Raw genomic sequence first — 18715 nt, 5'->3', positions numbered from 1 at the left:
CACGATTAATACTGCTTACAATTTTTGTAACAAATAACAGAGACTCCTCACATTTGATATAGTCCATTACACAACTTTTTGTAAATGACTCTAAGCTCCAATGATGCCTTCAAAACCTATTTAACAGCCACACTCAGAGAAAAAAGAAAAAAGATAGTTTTTTGTTAGGCTTTTTTACTTGAATAATAACGTAGTTAGTTAGACTTTATTGGGGAAATTCTTTTTCACAGCACTGTACAACCACAAATGCAGAGGAAAATATATAGCACAACAGCAAGACATCTGACATACATCAGCACCCAAGAACGACAAGTAGCTACAAACATGAAATCTCATGGACCTTTCAGTGAGAAATGCTGTTTAGAGTGGCAATGGCTGTGGGTACCAGGCTTTTACTTTTCAAATAATACTTTATTGAAAATCTGCATAGGAAGAAATTGCATACATAAAAAAGGTATACACCAAAGTGAGCCCTTGTGCACCTTAGGGACCTGACCTGCACCCAGAGGGCAGTAGGGGGAAGCAGTGATTGAGCGGGAGTCTAAAGCTATTGTGTTTGCAATGCATGCCGAGGCCTTACTGTTGGGCTCTGAGAGATCGGGTGTGGTTAGGTGTTGGTGATGCATGTGAGTTTGACCTGGTTTGACCTGGTCTGACATTAAAGAAACAGGTGGAACAGTAGGAGTTGGTGTGATGTGTTGAATAATGCTTAGGTGAAACAGCAGGAGACGAGATGGGGGCAACAGGAAGTTTGTGAATGGCTGATAGTCTTTGGTGGCTCATTTTCTGACTGCTGGTCAAAGCTGAGTGTGTTGTCCAGTGGTAGTCCAAGATATTTGAAGCTGACAGCCATTGCAGCTGCTTTGTTACTGATGGTGATTATTAACACAATGGGCATTGATTGAGGGTCTGGTGGGATCCTGAATCAACTCTCAAAAGCCCAGTCCCACAGCGCCAGAGTCAGATGACCAGCAGCCATCTGAAGGCATGAATCAGACATTATCTGGCGCTGGACATGACCCGAGGGACGAGCTCAGATATGCAGAGAGTGAGCGTAGGGAGAGGGCTAAGAGAGAAGGAAGAGTGTTGAGAGAGAGAGAGAGGGAGAGAGAGAGAGAGTTAGAGTGAGAGTGAGAGAGACCTTAGCGGTAATTGCTATCGCTGTTTTAATTTGGGCTCTTTGAAATCGGTTTCTGTCAAAAGCCATACGACTTCTGGCAAATATTTGAATCATCCAGTAATTTAATTTGTAATTTAAAAAGTGTTTGCCAATATAATTGGCTGCTGAGCCTGAGTCTCTCCTGAGTTGTGATCAGCACACAGAGTAGCCCAGAGCAGCTTCTAGTCCAGAAAAGGGGAGACAGGCCTGGTGGAGATCTGCACTCTACTGAGTGCACCCTTCTAGTGTCTTTTGTTTTACTGACACTGAGGTGCGGCTGATTGTCTTCACTCCACTGGGTGAACTGTGTGACAGTGTTGTGATAGTCCAGAACAGAATGGTTCTGAATGAAGGTGTTGTCTGAGTATTTACGGTGAGTGGTGATGGGTGAAGGGCTGATACAGTCATTGGTTTATATTTTGTGGACAAACAGGCTCATTACACAACTGGTGAGTGCAGGTCATTTCCGGACCATCAGATCCCTTCAGATGCTATTGAAAGGAGAGCGGAAAGGAGAAGTCCACAAAGAGGATCTCCAGGCGAAGGTGCCTGGAGAATCCAGGTAGTGGAGGAGGAGGTGCAGCAGCCAGGCAACAGCGTCCTCTGAGTCCAGTTGAAGGACGACAAATGGCAGGGTGGTTTTTAGCAGCAGCAGCTTTAGACACCTCATTATTATGGATGTGAGGGCAACGGGGCGGTAGTGATTGAGTTCTGTGGGACAGGTTTTTCTGGGTACTAGAATTATGGTCAAAGTTTTTAAGAGGGTGGGTATTGTAGTGGTTTGGTAGGATTTGCAGAAAAGAGGAGCACCCTTACTGGGATGCTGTCAGGCCCCTGGGCCCTTACCTAGATTTCGTTGGCCAGGCTGGTGCCCCACATCCTCCTCTGTGTAGGGGGTCAGCTAATCTGTTTCTAGTGGAGGGAGAGCTCTCAACCATCCTTCACATTCAGCTGAGAAATCCTGAGTGTCAACTTTAAAACAGCGTGGCTAGGAAAGCTCATAAGACACTATAGGTAGCTTCTCTGTAGTACTGTGCTGCTAGCAACACTGAAGAAAATGTAGGCTCATACTACAATTACAGTGCAATTACACACTATCGAAGCTGTCTTTCAGAATACCAGTTTCAGGTACATTTTCAGACAGAAAACTCACAGATAAATATTTTTTTAAAATTAACTTCTTAAAGGTGAAGTAAAATAAATAAATAAATAAATAAATGTTAAACCTTTTGCCAGTGATACAGAAAAGTGGATAAAGGTCTAAATACTTCTACAATCCAGAACACTTTCCATTACTGGTTGTTTAAAATTTTATGTTTAACATTACTATTACTTTGTGAAGATTTCCAAACCCCAAATCCTCAAAGTATGTGTTTGAACTTATTTTGTAGTGCAAGCAAATGTATGAAAGGCTTGGATTCCTTGAAATCTTTTTTTAGTCACTGCATCAGCTTTATTCTGGGGCAGTCCCTCAACCATTTTTTTTTTTTTTTTTTTTTTTTTTTTTGTGGGAGGTTGGAAAAGCCTTCAAAACAGCTTTGTAGGCTACTAAGCAGTCTTTGAATCGACCAACATGTGAGATGAGCTTCTTGCTGTATTTTTTTTTCTCTGGCACCAAACATCAATTAAAAACAAAACCTGATAACGTTCAAGAATTTGTTTCCAACAGCACTGATCCTGCAAAGCTCCTTTAAATGGACTGCATTTCTACAGCACTTCATCAGCAGCAGTTAGGGGGTCCAGTGTCTTGCTAAAGGGCACTTCAACATGCTCTCTGGAGGAGCCGGGTATTGATCCAGAAACCCTTCGATTACCAGACGACTGCTCCTGAGCCACACCACCCCTAAGAGGATGATCCACTCTTTTTCAGTTTCGATTCTGATACCTGAATTTGAACATCTGCCAATAACAATACCAGAGCTCTTTGTTCTTTAATATTATTATTATCATTATCATTATTGTTGTTATTCTTGTGGTTGTTGCTGGTATTATGTGTAAGGTTACATGAGGCTGGAGCAAACCACACATCACCTCTGGGCCAACTGTTAAAGGCTTTTTACACAGGCTACAAAAATCACATGTGACTCTGTACCGCTGCACTGCTGTACTCACCGCTTCTCGTGTGAAGGAATAAATCACTACCTGCCTTTAAGTGAAATTTGTGAGTTCATGGCTGCGGCATGGGAGGTCATGTGCACGATATCGTGAACTGAGAGCTTTCAGAAAATTTCCACTTCTGAAGCCGTGAACACCACATGACAGGGGCGATCATCTTGTGAACATGGTAAACATGACACCATCTGAAAGGCGCACGCATCGGGCTGACCTGTGTGTTGTTACCCAAACAGTGAATGCAGCGCGACAGAATAGCAGCACAAACATGTCAAAAAGTCTGTACTAGCTTAAGCAGTTGCAGACTAAGCCCAAGCTCCACCTGTACATCTGAAGAAAAAGGCGAGAAAAACATCAGACTATGGAATTGGAGTTGGTACAGGGATCAGTAACATCATTCCAATAGCCAATAAGTGAATTCAATCAGTATTGGAGCTTTAGCTAGCGATAATGACACTTATGGACTTTCTCTACAACCCTCCAAAGTGGACATTTTAGCTTCACATTTGCAAAAATATTGTTGCCTGTAGCTATTTCACTTCCAAAAAGTGGAATTTTTTCACTTTGGTGGACAATTGGTCGGTTTTACCAGGGTGGGTCGAGTATTAAGTCAGTATTAAGCCCAACAAGCCCTTCTGCAATGTACTCAAAAACTTTGACTTTTATGAACTCTCAAATTTACGTGGATGATGAAGATGGTGCTCAAGAATAATACTTACGGGTTTACCATCCCAGACCCTTTACTAGTCCAGCAGAGTCAAATCCCCACAAGTTCCTCTCTCACTCAGACCCAGATGAATATGCTTAACTTACATGACACATAATCATGTACATCTGATGCAATACATTTTTAAAGAATGGCTATGTCCTTGACAGAAAGCCTTTGTTTTTTTCTCACATGTGGGTTGAAATCTTGTCAGGTGAACTTGAAAAAAAGACAGCAGGAAGGAAGGAGGACAGGTAGAACAGCAAAATCCTTTCCTTACAAGCACTTCTCATAAATGAAACATATAAGACAGCCTTTCATTTGCCATCATGCATTGGTGAGTATGACGATGCCCAATTGTCTCTCCTAAAATTTCTAGAGCAGCAAAGAACATGGTTTTAAACGGAAACCTCACTTCAATAATGCAGGTCCTTTGGGAGCCCTGGCATAATGTATTCAATAGCTCTGTATGGAGAGAGAAAATCATTCCATGTTTTGTGTCAGAATATGAAATCAAAAGAGCCCTTAAGGAAAATCATTCATTATTCAGTGATCTGTCATCTCAAACAATAAGAGCTAGCGACAGACGATGTCTGAATGTGTTGCAGATAAATAGCATGGAGATGCTGCCTCTGTTGAGCCCAGGCATCTCTACACATAACAGCGTGCATGAAATCAAATACAATCTGAGGCCATAAACTTTTCAGGGTTTAAAAAATTGCTAGATCAGCCCCTGCTTCCCAGGTGCTTTTAAAATTGAAACTAGAATTATGGGCTACTGTAGTAGAAGTAATGTAAATGATTATGTAAAGCAGAAATCTGCCTTCTTGTGAATTTCAAGCCCCACATGGAAAGATAAGTCTTTATCACTCCTTAGACACAACCAGTTTAAAGTTTATTCTGAAATCAGCAAATTGATAGGAGTAACACTTTCTACTTACTTGTCATATGCTGGAAGATGAGGGACACCGAGGGAGTTTTCTGTGAAATTTGTTGTGAATGAACCTCAGGTACAGAGAAGCCAGAGAAGGGCCTTACCACCGAGACACAGACATTCATTACGAGTCAGCATGTCACCACTAGAGTGCAGGCTTACTCACCTCACACATTCCCATCTGTCACCGTGCACGTATATATGTATTTACAATCTCCCTGAAGTTACAGATAAAAATGTATCATCTTCCAGTCTGCTCTTATTCAGTTGCACTGACTAAAAAACAGAATAAATGATAGGGAAATTACATGCAAAACTGTTGCCAAACCCCAATTAAAACTTACCTTCAGACAGGACAATGATTCAATATTTCAATAATAATCATGACGGTAAAATTAACACAATTCATGCACCCTGATTCTTTTCATATTTTATTTGTTAGATTTGTTCGATCTTTGTTACCAATGTTGGTGTTATATCAGCTTTAATTGAAACATCCCGCAGTCTGTTACATAACCCACAACAGCCCTATTTTCACTCCTTTTGTGGCATTGTAAATAATATCTTGTTGAAATTTATTGGTGTCAGCATTCTGTGACCACTAACTCAGATAACGTTTCAATATTTATTTTTCACATAAATAATCATGCTCATTCACTTTAAAAAAAAAATCGTGAATGCTCAGGAGGGGCATGATAAATTTAGTTTCCAGGAGAGAGAGTAAAAACAACTTTGACAGCAGCGATGTTTTAACAGGGCAAGTGAATTTTGGCACCACCAAAGGCGCTTTCCTGTATTTCTTTTTCAGAGGGCTACATACAACTCAGTTTAATCAAGGCTACTGCTCACAAAGGGGGCATTTGTTTAATCATTTTGGCACCGAAAGAGGTATGCACAGACAACCTGGACTTCGTTCACACAGCCGCTACTTATGTGTGTGTCAGGGTGCATGTGTGTATGCCTCTCTGTGTGTGCACATATACATATCTGCATGCAGATTTATATGTCTCTATCAGTCTTTCTGCTTTTCCCATTTTTTCATCACTTTATATAATCTGCAGATTTTGCCGCATTTTCAGACCTAGGAGATCAAGAAGTCAAGAAGATTCAAGGAAACATATTATTCTTATTCAATTGTTAAAGGTAAAGAAAATTAATTTAGTTTGTGTTTTTTAACTCCCATTTTGGTGTATACAGCGCAATAGGTGGCCAGAATTGTCCCTTTGATAACTTTAACAGGCTGGATGGTTACATAAAGAATCTAATGCCAAAACATGCTTGAGTATATAAAATGCAGTTGTTTACGACACAGTATCTCATAAAATAGTTGGACCAGCGTGGCAGGCATAACTTTAAGAGCACAGTGCAATAAAACAACGTGCAGTGTGTAATATCCACTCACTACCTGAGGCCCTAACAGCACACTGTCAGCGCAGTGTCCACTTGCATGCCGCCAACCTTTGAGCACAAGAGAAACCAACAGGGGGAACCTGATCCCTGTTGACACAGTGTTTAAATGACAGTATTCTACAAACAGGGAGGCAAAGGCCTTCTCCAGGGACTTGTAGAAGTCCACAGCTCCTGTGTACAGTATAAATAGCTTGTAGAGTATTAGGAGGATCAAATGGCCAAGGGATAAAACCACAAAGGGGTGCTCTGCTTCGTGTGAAAACATTAAGGTGCTCATTATGATTACTTACGAGCTGTTGACTCACTGAAATTGCTGTGAAATTGGCCATACTGTTGAGGAATGCTGTGCCCAGACAGACAGTAATTGCATTTCCTGTTGGTCCCTGAGTTCAAACTCCTCTCTCTCACTCCCTCTCCTTCTCTCTCTCCTGCTCTGTCTTTTGCTCTCCCTCACCCTATTTCTCTCTCTCTCTCTGTCTCTCTCTCTCTCTCTGTAACTGAACGCCTTTTTAAGCCGCGCCTGATCACACAGTGTAAACTGTACTGGACTGACTGTAATGGAGACAGTAGAAAATAGCGAATAATACTGCGTATATCCATTTCACTCACATATTAACAGTAAACCTTCAAAGTGGAGTGTTTTTCATTAGAATTTTACCATCATCATGAGGGCAGCTATGCCCATCTGAATCAGAGCGTGTGGCGAATTTTTGATGACTTTACAAAACGACCTGACCCTATTAGGTTTAACTAGGCTTGGCAGGATTTTCCAATCCACTTTTACTGTCAAGGGAACATTCACCTTAAAAAGTATGATGGTTGAAAGCCGACTATGATGGTGTATGCGCACATATGGCGCATGCAAAACTCTACTGTGGATGGGAAACACAACTCTAGAAAATGGTTGACTGCATCCAGACCCCCTAATGGTACCGAGCTGAGAGAACAAGCTCACTCCTCCATGTCCTGTTCGATAAAACCGGGGTTTGGACGGATGCCATCACTGGGGGTTTGGTAGGATACAGTGACTCGCTGAGGTTTGAAACCCCATTAAAAATTGTCACTTTATTTTAAGCAGCTGCCACACTTCTGCGAGTCCCACATCCTTCTGGAAAACCTATCAGAACCCCAACGCTGACTGGGGATTGGCCAAACGACACTCACACTGTGATTGTCTGAGTTGTTAAAGTTCGTTTCCCCCAGAAGACTGTAGGGTAATGAAGGCTTTTAATTTTCCTGTCATCTGAATTAAAGGCGTCTGTCCGGCTGGCCCTGTCTTGAGAGGCTGGGAAGATTATTTATGAATCTTTCGGTGCATACCTGACTAAACTGTGATGATTGTGTGTGGGCCAACCCATAATCCTAACTCGATTTAATGAGTTACAGCACACTGCTTTATGGCATGCACTGACAGTTCTTGGTTAACTTTCTGCAACCTTTCATTTGTCAAATAACAGCAGAACTCCTGCTGTCCTGTTAAAGCACATTAAGATGTTGTGCCTATGTATACCTTAGGTAAAAGAGTATCTTGCAGACATATTTGCTTTTTTTTATGGAGAACAACAGGAACACTGATGACAACTGGGACAAAGAAGACCTGGACCTGGACTGGGTCACCCCCATGTTCCTTCAATCCTTAAAAAATGAATTCACATGTAATTAGGCCCTATATTCCCTAGCATTGGGGCCGGGGTTGTAGTTAGGTTGGTATAAGGCTATCCCATAGGGTTACGGTTATTAAGCGGTTGTAATAAAATATTAAGTTAGTATAACTACTTATTAAATATTAACTGATTAATTTAAGTTTATTTAGAGTCCTAATTGTAAAGTCTAATTGTATCTCTAACTATACATAAGTGATTAAACTGAAAAAAAAAAAAAAAAAAAAAAAAGAATATGTTGGTAGAGAGTTTAGACAGTTTAGGATGAGTGGAGAAAATAGGGCTGAGGGAACTGAAAATAAGGAATGGAGGGCTGAGGGAACTTTGGTACACTCCTGCTGAAATAAAAAAATATCTAAGTTTGTGGCATGAGGCATAATGTGCTTATTCAAAAAACCATACAAGGATGAATATTTAAATTGACCCTAAATTCACCAATTAATAGATTGGGATTACTACAGTACAGTACTTATCATTTTAAATTTATTCTTCCTGTGTCCGTCTTTCCTTCTCTCATTGCTTATACAGAGACAGAAGGCACACACACACACACACACACACACACATTCATGTATGCGGAACAATTTTGTCTTGCTTGCTGGACATCAGGCTGCCAATTTGCTCCTTATAGCATGCAGACGGTTGGTGTCACTCCAAGGTAAACCTCAGCTCTGCCAGAGAGAATGCACACTACCTGCCAGCAGCCTCCGGGCTCTATCATGGTCCAGTAGCCTCCACCAACCCTATGGTTCCTAGTGGGCGTCTGCTTAGCACATCCATACACACAGACTAGTTCCTGTTGTGTTTCTGTGCTCAAATGCCAAGAGATGAGTATAAACAAGCCCAGAGACCTGGCTGTTTATTGTTACAGGTAGACGCAGTCAAGGCCTAGCGACAGGGGGTGAAAACGCGACTGTTTATTTTATATCCAGTTCTGAAGTGTGCCTGGAGACACTCGGAACAGGATGAATAACACATTTAGGAGGAAAGAAAAGACAAAAAGCAAAATAATCAACACTGGAGCAGAAAGATGGAGGGGGAGTAAGGAGGAATTTTGGCAGAATTTTGCAACAGCAGCACAAAATTGCAAAACCAAAAAGTTTAGTTGACACACGTCCTCTTCATGCTTGAGGAACAATTATTTTAGAACCGGGAAAAAGAAGGGGGGGAGGAGGGGGTGATGGAGGGGGACGGTTTTGTTTTTGTCTGCAAAAGTTTAAATGTTTTGCCGGGCAGAGTGCCAGGCGTGGAGGACAGGCTGCTGTAGTTCCCCTGTTTTGGCGGGCCAGGAAGCAAAGGTCAGCTAAGTTTGCTGAAATCAAATCCAGTGTCTCCTAGTGAAACAACAATGTGGCAGAATGACCCAGGGGTAATGACATGATTATGTTGTTGCTTTCTGGGGTAAATCGAACGAGAAGTTCAAGCCCTGCTCTCGGCTGTCTCTCTGGATTACACAGACATGCAAGGCCTGTCTAAGCAAAAGCCAGGTGCCTTATCCTATCGCCTTGTGTGGCAAAGAAACGGCTGCATTCGCAAAATCTTGGCTAATGTTAGTCCAGCGTACCAAATGAGATCTCATATCCTCTTTCATGTTTGAAACCTGTTCGACATCTCTGTCAAACAGGCGTAGAGTATTCAAACCTGATGACAAAAGCAGATACATACTGCAGGGACAAAACAGTCCTTGGATGATATTGTTCCTGTATAATGCTAGGAGTCCTGACTCTCACTTTTAAAAACTCCCAGATGAGGAAAAGCAGATTTGATAACATATCTGCTGAACGCAACAGAGGAGATTTAATTCCATTCTGGAAGATTGCTTGGTTGCAAATGGAAGATATACAGTAACGTGGCCTATACAATACAGAGGGTATAAAATTGTTTGAAATGTTACACTGTTACAAGACCCTGTTTAATCAGAATGAGCCACGGTTTTCAGATGGTATTTAGATATGTAATGCTAACAAATGAGGCTTTACTATTATGGTAACAGACTCCTAATGTTATTTCAGCAGCCAAGTCCGTCTCTTTCTAGTGGTTAGAGGAGCTTAGACAGCTTCCTGAGGCATGGACTAAGCATGTTTGGGTATGCACATTCTCTTCTTAGCGTGTAATTGCTGTAATATTGGCATGAAATATTGCTATGTGAAGTCCACGAATTCAACATTCAACATGGCATGAGTTTGCGTCTCACAGTGCATTTTAGGATGTCTATTGAAATTGAATTTGGAGTCACGTTGCTCATTTAGTTGGGCCTCTTCTTGTTTTAAAAAAAAAAAAAAAAAAAAGAAAAAACTGCAGACGCCATTTAACCACAGTCTTCGCTTACTTGGAGCAAACACATTTCAAGGTAATTGCCGGTGAATGTTATCTGGGATCCGATTCACACTATCTCAGGCCATTCGTGGGCTAATTTAAGACAGACTATGCACTCAACAATTTTTTTTTAGATGAAACTAAAATGGCCGAGTCTCTTTTTGTCCTTTTTTCTGTTTCTTTTCCCACCTCGCACACCTCTGAGCTCGACATCAGGGAATGCATTTGTTCAGTCACGCCCCTCTGCCCCCTGACAGGTAGCAACTGCATAAGAGGACAGTTTGTCCTGCAGAGCTGCACAGGCCGCAGGGGCCCATGTTTAGCTTGGATGCCGGTGAATAACATTGTATGGGGAGAGGAAATTAAAAATGCAGGGTTGTAATTTACAGGAGAGTGGAACTGATTTAAAAAACTTTTTTTTTTCTCGCCGCTTTGCTTAAGTTTTCCAAATATGCCACAGCTGAGTGTGAACTGAGCTTCGTTGTACTGGCAATAACAACACAGGCAAAGCTGCCAGCTCTCTCTACATTGCCGCCCCCCCCCCCCAACCCCCACCCCTTTCCTCGTTGGCAAAGACGGGATGGTACTAAGGTAAGCATTCATGAAATCCAAGCGCTAGATATCCCCGACTGATTTCCAATATCCAGGAAAATACTGCTTCAATGTTATCGTGAAAAATGCCCAGGTATCCTGTTTTTCCAAAGCAGTCAGATGTGTTTACCATGTGCAAATTGCCAGAGTGATGACTGATGTCATGGCTCGCCTGAGTAACATTCTCTGATTATTGGTCATGCCTGCGGAGGCTGGGGTGAGGACGTGTTGCCTGCTTGTGGTCTCTGTGGGTGGTTCCCTGCTGTGACACAGGTAACAGCAGATTGTTAATAGTGTTAGTAATGAATCTAAATTTACAAGGTAAGCCTCCATGAGACTGGCACAACTGCCTTACCGTTCCCTGCTCTTCATCACTTCACTGGCTCATAACACTTTAAGTAAGCACTAACTTACCAGTGTATTAAGGTTAATGTGAATGTGCTTCATAGCTGTCCCTGACTGGATCTATAGAACACAATGAAATCCTAAATTTAATAACCCTGGCTGACTGAAGACGATGACAAAATGCCACTCAATAGCTGTTGCCTGATGAGGAAAGATTACACCTCACCCAGGCTAGTTGCTGAGTTGAGGAATACTGCACTTGATTTTTTTTTTTTTTTTTTTTTTTTATAGCTTTCTCCCTTTATAAACCTCAAATTTGCTGCTTGGTAACTCAACCACTTCCTCCTTTCCTGTGAGATCAGGCAGTCACGTAGGGTGAAGCCAAGCAGAGCAAGAGCTGCTGTGGCGAGCATACAGCTGGCACTGTGCTCACTATACCTTTAGCACCTGTGGGTGGGCGTCAACACGGTCGGCTAAATAAACAAGACCATCATCCAGCTCTGACCGCAGTCGTGACATGGTGAGTGGAATTAGAGCGCCTCCTGTAGCAGAGGAGGTCAAGTGGCAAACTTGATTCAATGTCCGGACAAAAGCAGAGCCTGCCGGTGTCAAAATTCCAACATTCAGCACATTAGTGCCCAGTGAGTGGTCAGGGTATTGTTTTGGGAGCGCCGAGATATAGCAGATTTTTGCTCGGGGTTTGATTCTGCTGCTTTCCTGCAGATGGCGATGTTGTCCTGACATGGGAGCCGGTCTCTGCCGTAGCCCGAGCCACCATGTGTGAGGCCTTTTTCCTAATTGGTGACATTTAACAAGCCTATGCAAATGTCTCTCTCGCTCTCTCTCTCTCTCTCTCTCTCTCTCTCCCTGTCTGCCTCTGCCTCTGCCTCTTGGCCTGTGAGCTTGCACCACAGATCCTCAAGACTGATATCAAAGACTTTCTCACATGATGTTGAAAATAAAGCACAGCTCAGGGGAGGAAGTGAGGGGTGGGGTGGTGGTTTGGGTGGGGGGGCACGGAGCTGAGGTGTGGCCCTCTAACCCCCACGTGAGCATCTGGAAAAATGTCAGCTTCCAGGACAGCCGAGGTAAACGAGATGGATGAAGTGGCAACTGAGCTGTTTGCCTAAAACAAACACAAAGCGGGCTGTGCCTCCAGGATGGTCACATGGAAGACGTTAGGGCTGCAGGGGCACACGCCGCCGCCGCCACCACCGGCGGAATTTTCCTAAAACAAGACAAGAGAGTCGAGGGCCAGACAGACAGAAATAAAATGAGCGAGGGGAGAAGAGGACCCTCCAGAGAGGAGTGAAAATTTCCACAGGTTCACCGTGTTTATGTGGGGCTGGCAGGGCCAAGAGAGCTGAGGGAAGGAACAGTGACGCCGGGGACGTCAGACTTGTTGCTGAGCAAGGTTCCTGCACTCTTTCTCGTATTCTCTCACTCTGCTGCTGTTGCTATCTTTCCATCTCTTTCCTCACTCAATTTCTCCCTCCCTCCATCTCTCTCTCTCTCTCTCTCTCTCTCTCTCTCTCTCTCACACACACACACACAATCTCTGGTCCTTTCTTCCCCTTTTTCCTCCTCTCTCCGCTCCCTCTTCTCACACCCGAGATGTGCTGATGTGTGTCCAGGAAAGGAAGGCATTAACAGGCCTAGGGGGCAGGCCTGGGAACCGGCCAGTTTTCCCACTCTTACACACCACCCCCACCTCCCCCACCCCCCTTTGATGACACAGCCTTTTTCTCTTTTTCTTGATGGGAGCCCAGAACAATAGTGGATAGAGTTGAACAACCAAAGTTGTTAGCGGAGCAAGGGGTTTCCGACAAGAGATTTTAAAAGACAAGCGCAGTTTGTGGGAGCTGACATGGAGCAGTAAATGCAAATAAGCAGATGACAGATTTGTATCTTTTCTGGAGGAAATACGTCTATATTATAATTTTAATAACATTCTGCCTGCCGTATATTTCTTTTACAATGAGAGATCAGGCCCAATGATAAAGCCGGTCCTCTGAAGCTTCCATACAATGGCCGTAGTGTGTGTCACCATTGCCTCATCTCCTCCATCAGCACCCAGATGTTTACTCTTCAGCTCTCAGCTCTACCTCAGACTCCAGGATGACAGGCACACTTGGGACTTCTGTATATGATAAACTATGTGATATGTTACTGCCGTCACCCTCCCCTCCACCTTCTCCTCTCTCACCCCCGGTGCTTCACTTACCCCCTTTTTTCCTCTCTTCTTCAACAAATCCCCCTCTCCAATTTCTCCCTCTGCCCCTTCATGCATTTTCCTCTCACACCCACCCTCAGCCCCAGCTGTTGGCTCTCCGCCCATGACGGAGGATGTGAGTGCCCAGTGACGCAGCATAATTCCCTGGGGATGGGGAACCAGCGAGCCGATGGTTGGGGGTGGAGGGGTGGGGGCGGCGGCGGGTGGTGGTCAGAGTCTGAGCGAGCCGAGCACCCGCAGGAGAAACCACAGCGTGTGTTTGTGTGTCGCAGCGTGTGTGTTGGTGTGAACACTCTTCCTGGGGGTCAGTGCAGCATGTCCCGCAGATCCAATAATGGTGCACCAGGCTCTTATACATGCGCACACACACACACGCATGCATGCATGCACATATACACAGTTTCAACAGCTTACAAGTGCGGGCCTAGTCTGGGCAGTCCTCGGTCACTGCTGTTGAAAGCATTATGGTGTTCAGCGGGCCGTCAGTTAGAAGCGGCTGTCATAGCGATTCTCTTGTATAATAATGGGGTTTGTTAAGGCCAAACAGCCATTTCCATTCGCTGTGGTAACACTCGACCACCAGCTTCAAAATCACTGAGCAGCAGACGGGCAAGTGTGAAATCAAAGATGAAAATGGAATGTTTAGTTGATTAAAACACATTTAAAATAAACTGCCAAGAGTTTTCAAAATATTAAACCGAATAAGTAAGTTTTCACATAGATTTTTGAATTTAGTTTTATAGCTCTTGTGGTTTGACTTCTTACATGTACCACTCAATACACAAAGTCATATGTAAACCATATTCCATGCCAGAATATTCACCTTCTTAACAATAAATGCCAAAGAATTTTTTTTGCACTTTTATATCAAAATCCCATTACTGTTATATCCTAGAAACAGTGAATCTTCAGTGGTGATGTCACACTGAGCCAGTCAGTAGCCTATGAACAAAAATTTCAGTTAACAAAAATGTCTAATTTCTGAGCAATCACTCCTCCCTTCAAATAAATCTAATTTTCTCTTCCTAACTGATCACCCATTAGTTTACACTTTTGAAAAATGCCCAGACAACCTGTTTCAGTACAAGAAATACAGCAAGTAAAGGAAGCAAGCTTCTCAAAATGCCATTTCACTGTGACTTTATAAGCCACTCCATTTTAAATGTTGAAAGGAAGGGAGAAATTCACTACGGTGAATGGATAGAAAAATGTCTCTCCTCTCACTGTTATGGTTTACGGTGGCCGTGCTACTCTTTTGCTTACTTTTGGATTACAGATTGGGCCTTTAATACGTCTCGTGCTTATAGTTCTAGCCTCAGCAATCCATATGGAGCCCACTTTAAGGACGAGTGCTGGTACTTCTCTTTGCTATATATCATCCTGATAGAGAATAAACGGCCGCCTCAGTGCTCTGTATGAGCTCTCCCGCTCCCTCTGTACAATCAGCAATGCTTCAGTTTTGCTTGACAGTAACCACTTCAGAGGCAAACACAGAGGCGGGGGGTTGACCTGTCTTTGTATGAGCCCCGACAGGTCTTAACAGGATTAGAGCCCCTCAGCCTGCACTGAGAAAGAGAGAGAGGGGGGGCGAGAGAGAGCTTGCCATAATACACGTGTGTGCAGTGGATTGGATTAACATCTTGTAGATTCAGTGCCTGTTAGGAGTTTGTGTGTTTGTATGCATGTGTGAGTGTGTATGCGTGTGTGTAGCTTTAGATCAGAGGCCCAGAACGTCGTGAATAGCACCTCTCTGCCCACTTCACACACTCGGGCGCTGTTTGTTTTTACAGTTGCATTGTGGGACACCATCGCCCGGCAGCCCCCGCTCCCAACTGTCAAACAAGATTATCGGGGCAGCACCCGTCTCTCCTCAGCCATAGAAATGAAAGCTACCAAAGACTAAACCTCCATCTACCTCACAGACACATGTGCATGCACACACGCACACACATGCACATACACACACCCATAGGCTAACCCACCTCCATGGCTTACCACAGCAAGCAGAAATAGAGACATGAAGCCATAACAAAAGAAACAGTCTTTTTAAAACAAAAGGTCCACTATTTTGAGCATAAGCATACCCAAGAAAGACTGTTTCCTTAGTTCGATGGCTGAAACAAAGACTCTTTAAAAGTGCCCTTTATGGTTTTGAGTTGCACAGAGAAATTGGATTGGGGTTCAAAGTCAACTCACTGAAGGGCTTCCCAGTACAACAAGGCTCATGAAGTTTGAGAAATTACATATGGCCTAAGAGAAGAAAACATACTTGATAAAAAAAAAAGAAAAAAGAGAAGAAAAAAATTGCAAATGGTATATGAATGTTGGAGGGGTATATCATTTCAGCAGGTACTTCACATTTCTGTAAAGGTCTTCACTGATTAAGAACTCCATGGGAAAAAAACATCAAGTTCATAACTTGATAAATATCACCTCCTTGCCACTGCTCCCCTTCAGTAATCTGGAAAGTGAATCATGCACATGCAGTTGGGTCATAATTCAGAGACGGGATGGCCCAATGCATGTGTAAGCCCACTCCCCTAGCTGGGAGCCAGGGTCGCCCATCAAAATACATGGGTTGTGAATGGGGAGAGTCTGGGGGTGTCCTCCAGTGGAACAGCCTGTTATAATGTTGCAGAGAGAAAAAGCAAATGCCAGCACAGGTAGCTTTACATTGTGTATAGTACTGCAACAGAATCTATTTTTGAAACTCTGCGCTGTGGCAGGTATTTCAAGGAAAAACAACCAACCGTAGAGAGTTGAAATGTCACACATTAGCCCCAGTCACCCATAAATGATGTCACATCCTATTAGCCCTCCTTGGAAGTAGATCCATATCCTGTGTGTGTGTTGGCTGGCTAGCTAAGGCACTAAGTCAGAGTCCAGACCTGGAATGGAGGGAGGGCGAAAGAGACAAAGAGGGAAGGGAATAGGTGTTTCAGCACAGAGACAGGGGGGCAATAAAGGAGGATAAAGGATGAGACGTCTGCTAGAAGTTGTAGCCGTAAATCAGCCTGTCTCCAGTCTGAGAATCACGCAGGACCCACACAAGTGATTTATGGAGTCTTTATAGTCAAGGGAGGTGGCATTACGCACAGCAAAGAGTTACAAATGGAGAGGCATTAACCTCTACCTGTGGCTGTCAGATTGATCCAGTTTCCTCCAGCTTGGAGAAAAACTACCATCTGAGCAGTGAGGAATGAGCTGTAGGTTAAAAGTCCACTGAATATAACCGTCTATGTGATGTTTATTCCTACAGGTTGCCCAGGTCAGATAGTTTGTATGGTCAGTGGTGGAAAAGGTGCTACCCCTCTCTCATCAGAGGGTTGGGGAAAGTGAGCCTTTTATTTCTTTGTGGAGTCATGCTGTAACACTCAGTACAGGCCTGCTGGATAGTTTCCTTAACTCTTTAAAGTTAGCTTCCTGTGCATATTTTACACTGCAGCAAGCAGGAATCCTCATGAAAATGAAAAATCTACCGGGCAGAAACAGCCTGTGTGTTCTTAATGATGAAACGAGGCAATGGAGAAACACCAACAAAAGTGAAAGTGATAAATTCGACAGCTTTGCTGTGAAAACACATCAAACCGAAAATCCCTTGTCCAAACATTCCATGCTCGTTTGAGCACCTTCGCATTTATTTGTTTTTTAATTCGTTCTCATGCATTTTAATAGATCCATTAACTATAAATATCTGAGCGTACACAGGGACGTATCCTTAACATGGACCAAGAATAACAAGCCCAGGAAGGCTGAGATAGAGAAGGCTGTGTGTTCATTATGATATGCTGCGTTCAATTGCCACATTAATTAAGCAGCTCTGGGCAGTAGTGGCAGGATGACGGACAGGCCTAGTCACTGGAGGTACGTCTGATACTCTGCCAAGTGCAGGCCTCGCTGTCCGGCGGCTGATTTATGGACAGAGCCAGAAGTCGGAAAAGTATCCAGGAGTCATAATTTTAGTGGGCGGTAGTGCTGTGCACATGTGCAGGGGCTTAAGCCGCCCCCGTGGGACGCCATTCATCTCTCATCACTGCCATGTTGATAACATCCTCCTCTGTATGATACACAAACACCCTCCAACACAGCACGCTTGCACACACGCACAAGTATCCACATGCAGTGCTCTTAAACATTCACTCCCTGACACACACACACACACACACACACGGCGGGACCTTGGTGGTGGTCAGCTTCCTACAAATAAAGTCGCATAAATACACAGCCAGTGTTTAGATGACACTAGGTCTCTGGCATAGTCTTTGTGTAATCCTTTTGTGAGCTTGTGATTTGCGGATGTTTAACAGGAAGTTATTGAGGAGTGCATAAAGCCAGGTTTCCTTCCTGCTCAGACAAGTCGTGTAACTCGGGTCGCGTATGAACAGCTCCACAACTCTATTTTTTCCAATACGTCTTCCTTACGCCTCACATTTATCCATTTAACTCTCCACATCGAAAAGGCCAAGAAAAATGAGAGACCATTTTCATGCCAGCTGTCCCTTGATGTATTCTGGTCGTCGACTGCACATGTGCGAATAAAGCTTTCCCTTACTCATTTGAATATCAGAATAGCTGATTATGAGGGTGGCATGCATGAGCACACCCCTACAGGGGCAGGCTGGGAAAAGAAAGGACAGGCAGACGAATAAAAAGGCCCAAGCTAATGGCTATGGGTCTGGCTTTGCACATCACACATCACACACTCAGAACAATGGGGTCAGAAACTGCATCAGTAACCGGTACTGGGATAAAGACTGTTAAAAAAATTCACTAATTTAATCATTTTCAAAGACAGGGGGAAATTATTTAAAATTGCCCCTTTGATCAAATGCAGCCTGTTTTATTGCATTTGGGTCAAATTTGGAGTTTAGTCCAGTTCACTGACTGCAGACTTCTGTGTTTCTAAACTACATCAGTTATGTTTCCACTGAGCTGCCACACACATTTTAAGCGGACTACAATCTGAAATGGCACAAAATATATAATTTGAATTCTGTGCATTTGTATCAGCTAGTTTCGAGTGAAAAACAAAGATTATATCAGGAACTGATTCATATAAGGAAAGTTGTGCATGACATATATGACAGTTCTTTGTGGACCTTTACAGACCAGTGCCCTTTAACTTTAATCAGTCAACAAAAACTTTTTCCACTGCAAGTGAGCATAAAAACTTTAAAGACTTTTTTTTTTTTTTTTTTTTTTTACAATCTACAATCCAGCCCCTCTATTCTGATACTGTACATAATGA

The sequence above is a fragment of the Myripristis murdjan genome, chromosome 24 (assembly GCF_902150065.1).
Source record: "Myripristis murdjan chromosome 24, fMyrMur1.1, whole genome shotgun sequence".
In the NCBI taxonomy this organism is placed as follows: domain Eukaryota; kingdom Metazoa; phylum Chordata; class Actinopteri; order Holocentriformes; family Holocentridae; genus Myripristis; species Myripristis murdjan.
The sequence above is the reverse complement of the archived record's forward strand: the minus strand, read 5'-3'. Positions refer to the sequence as shown.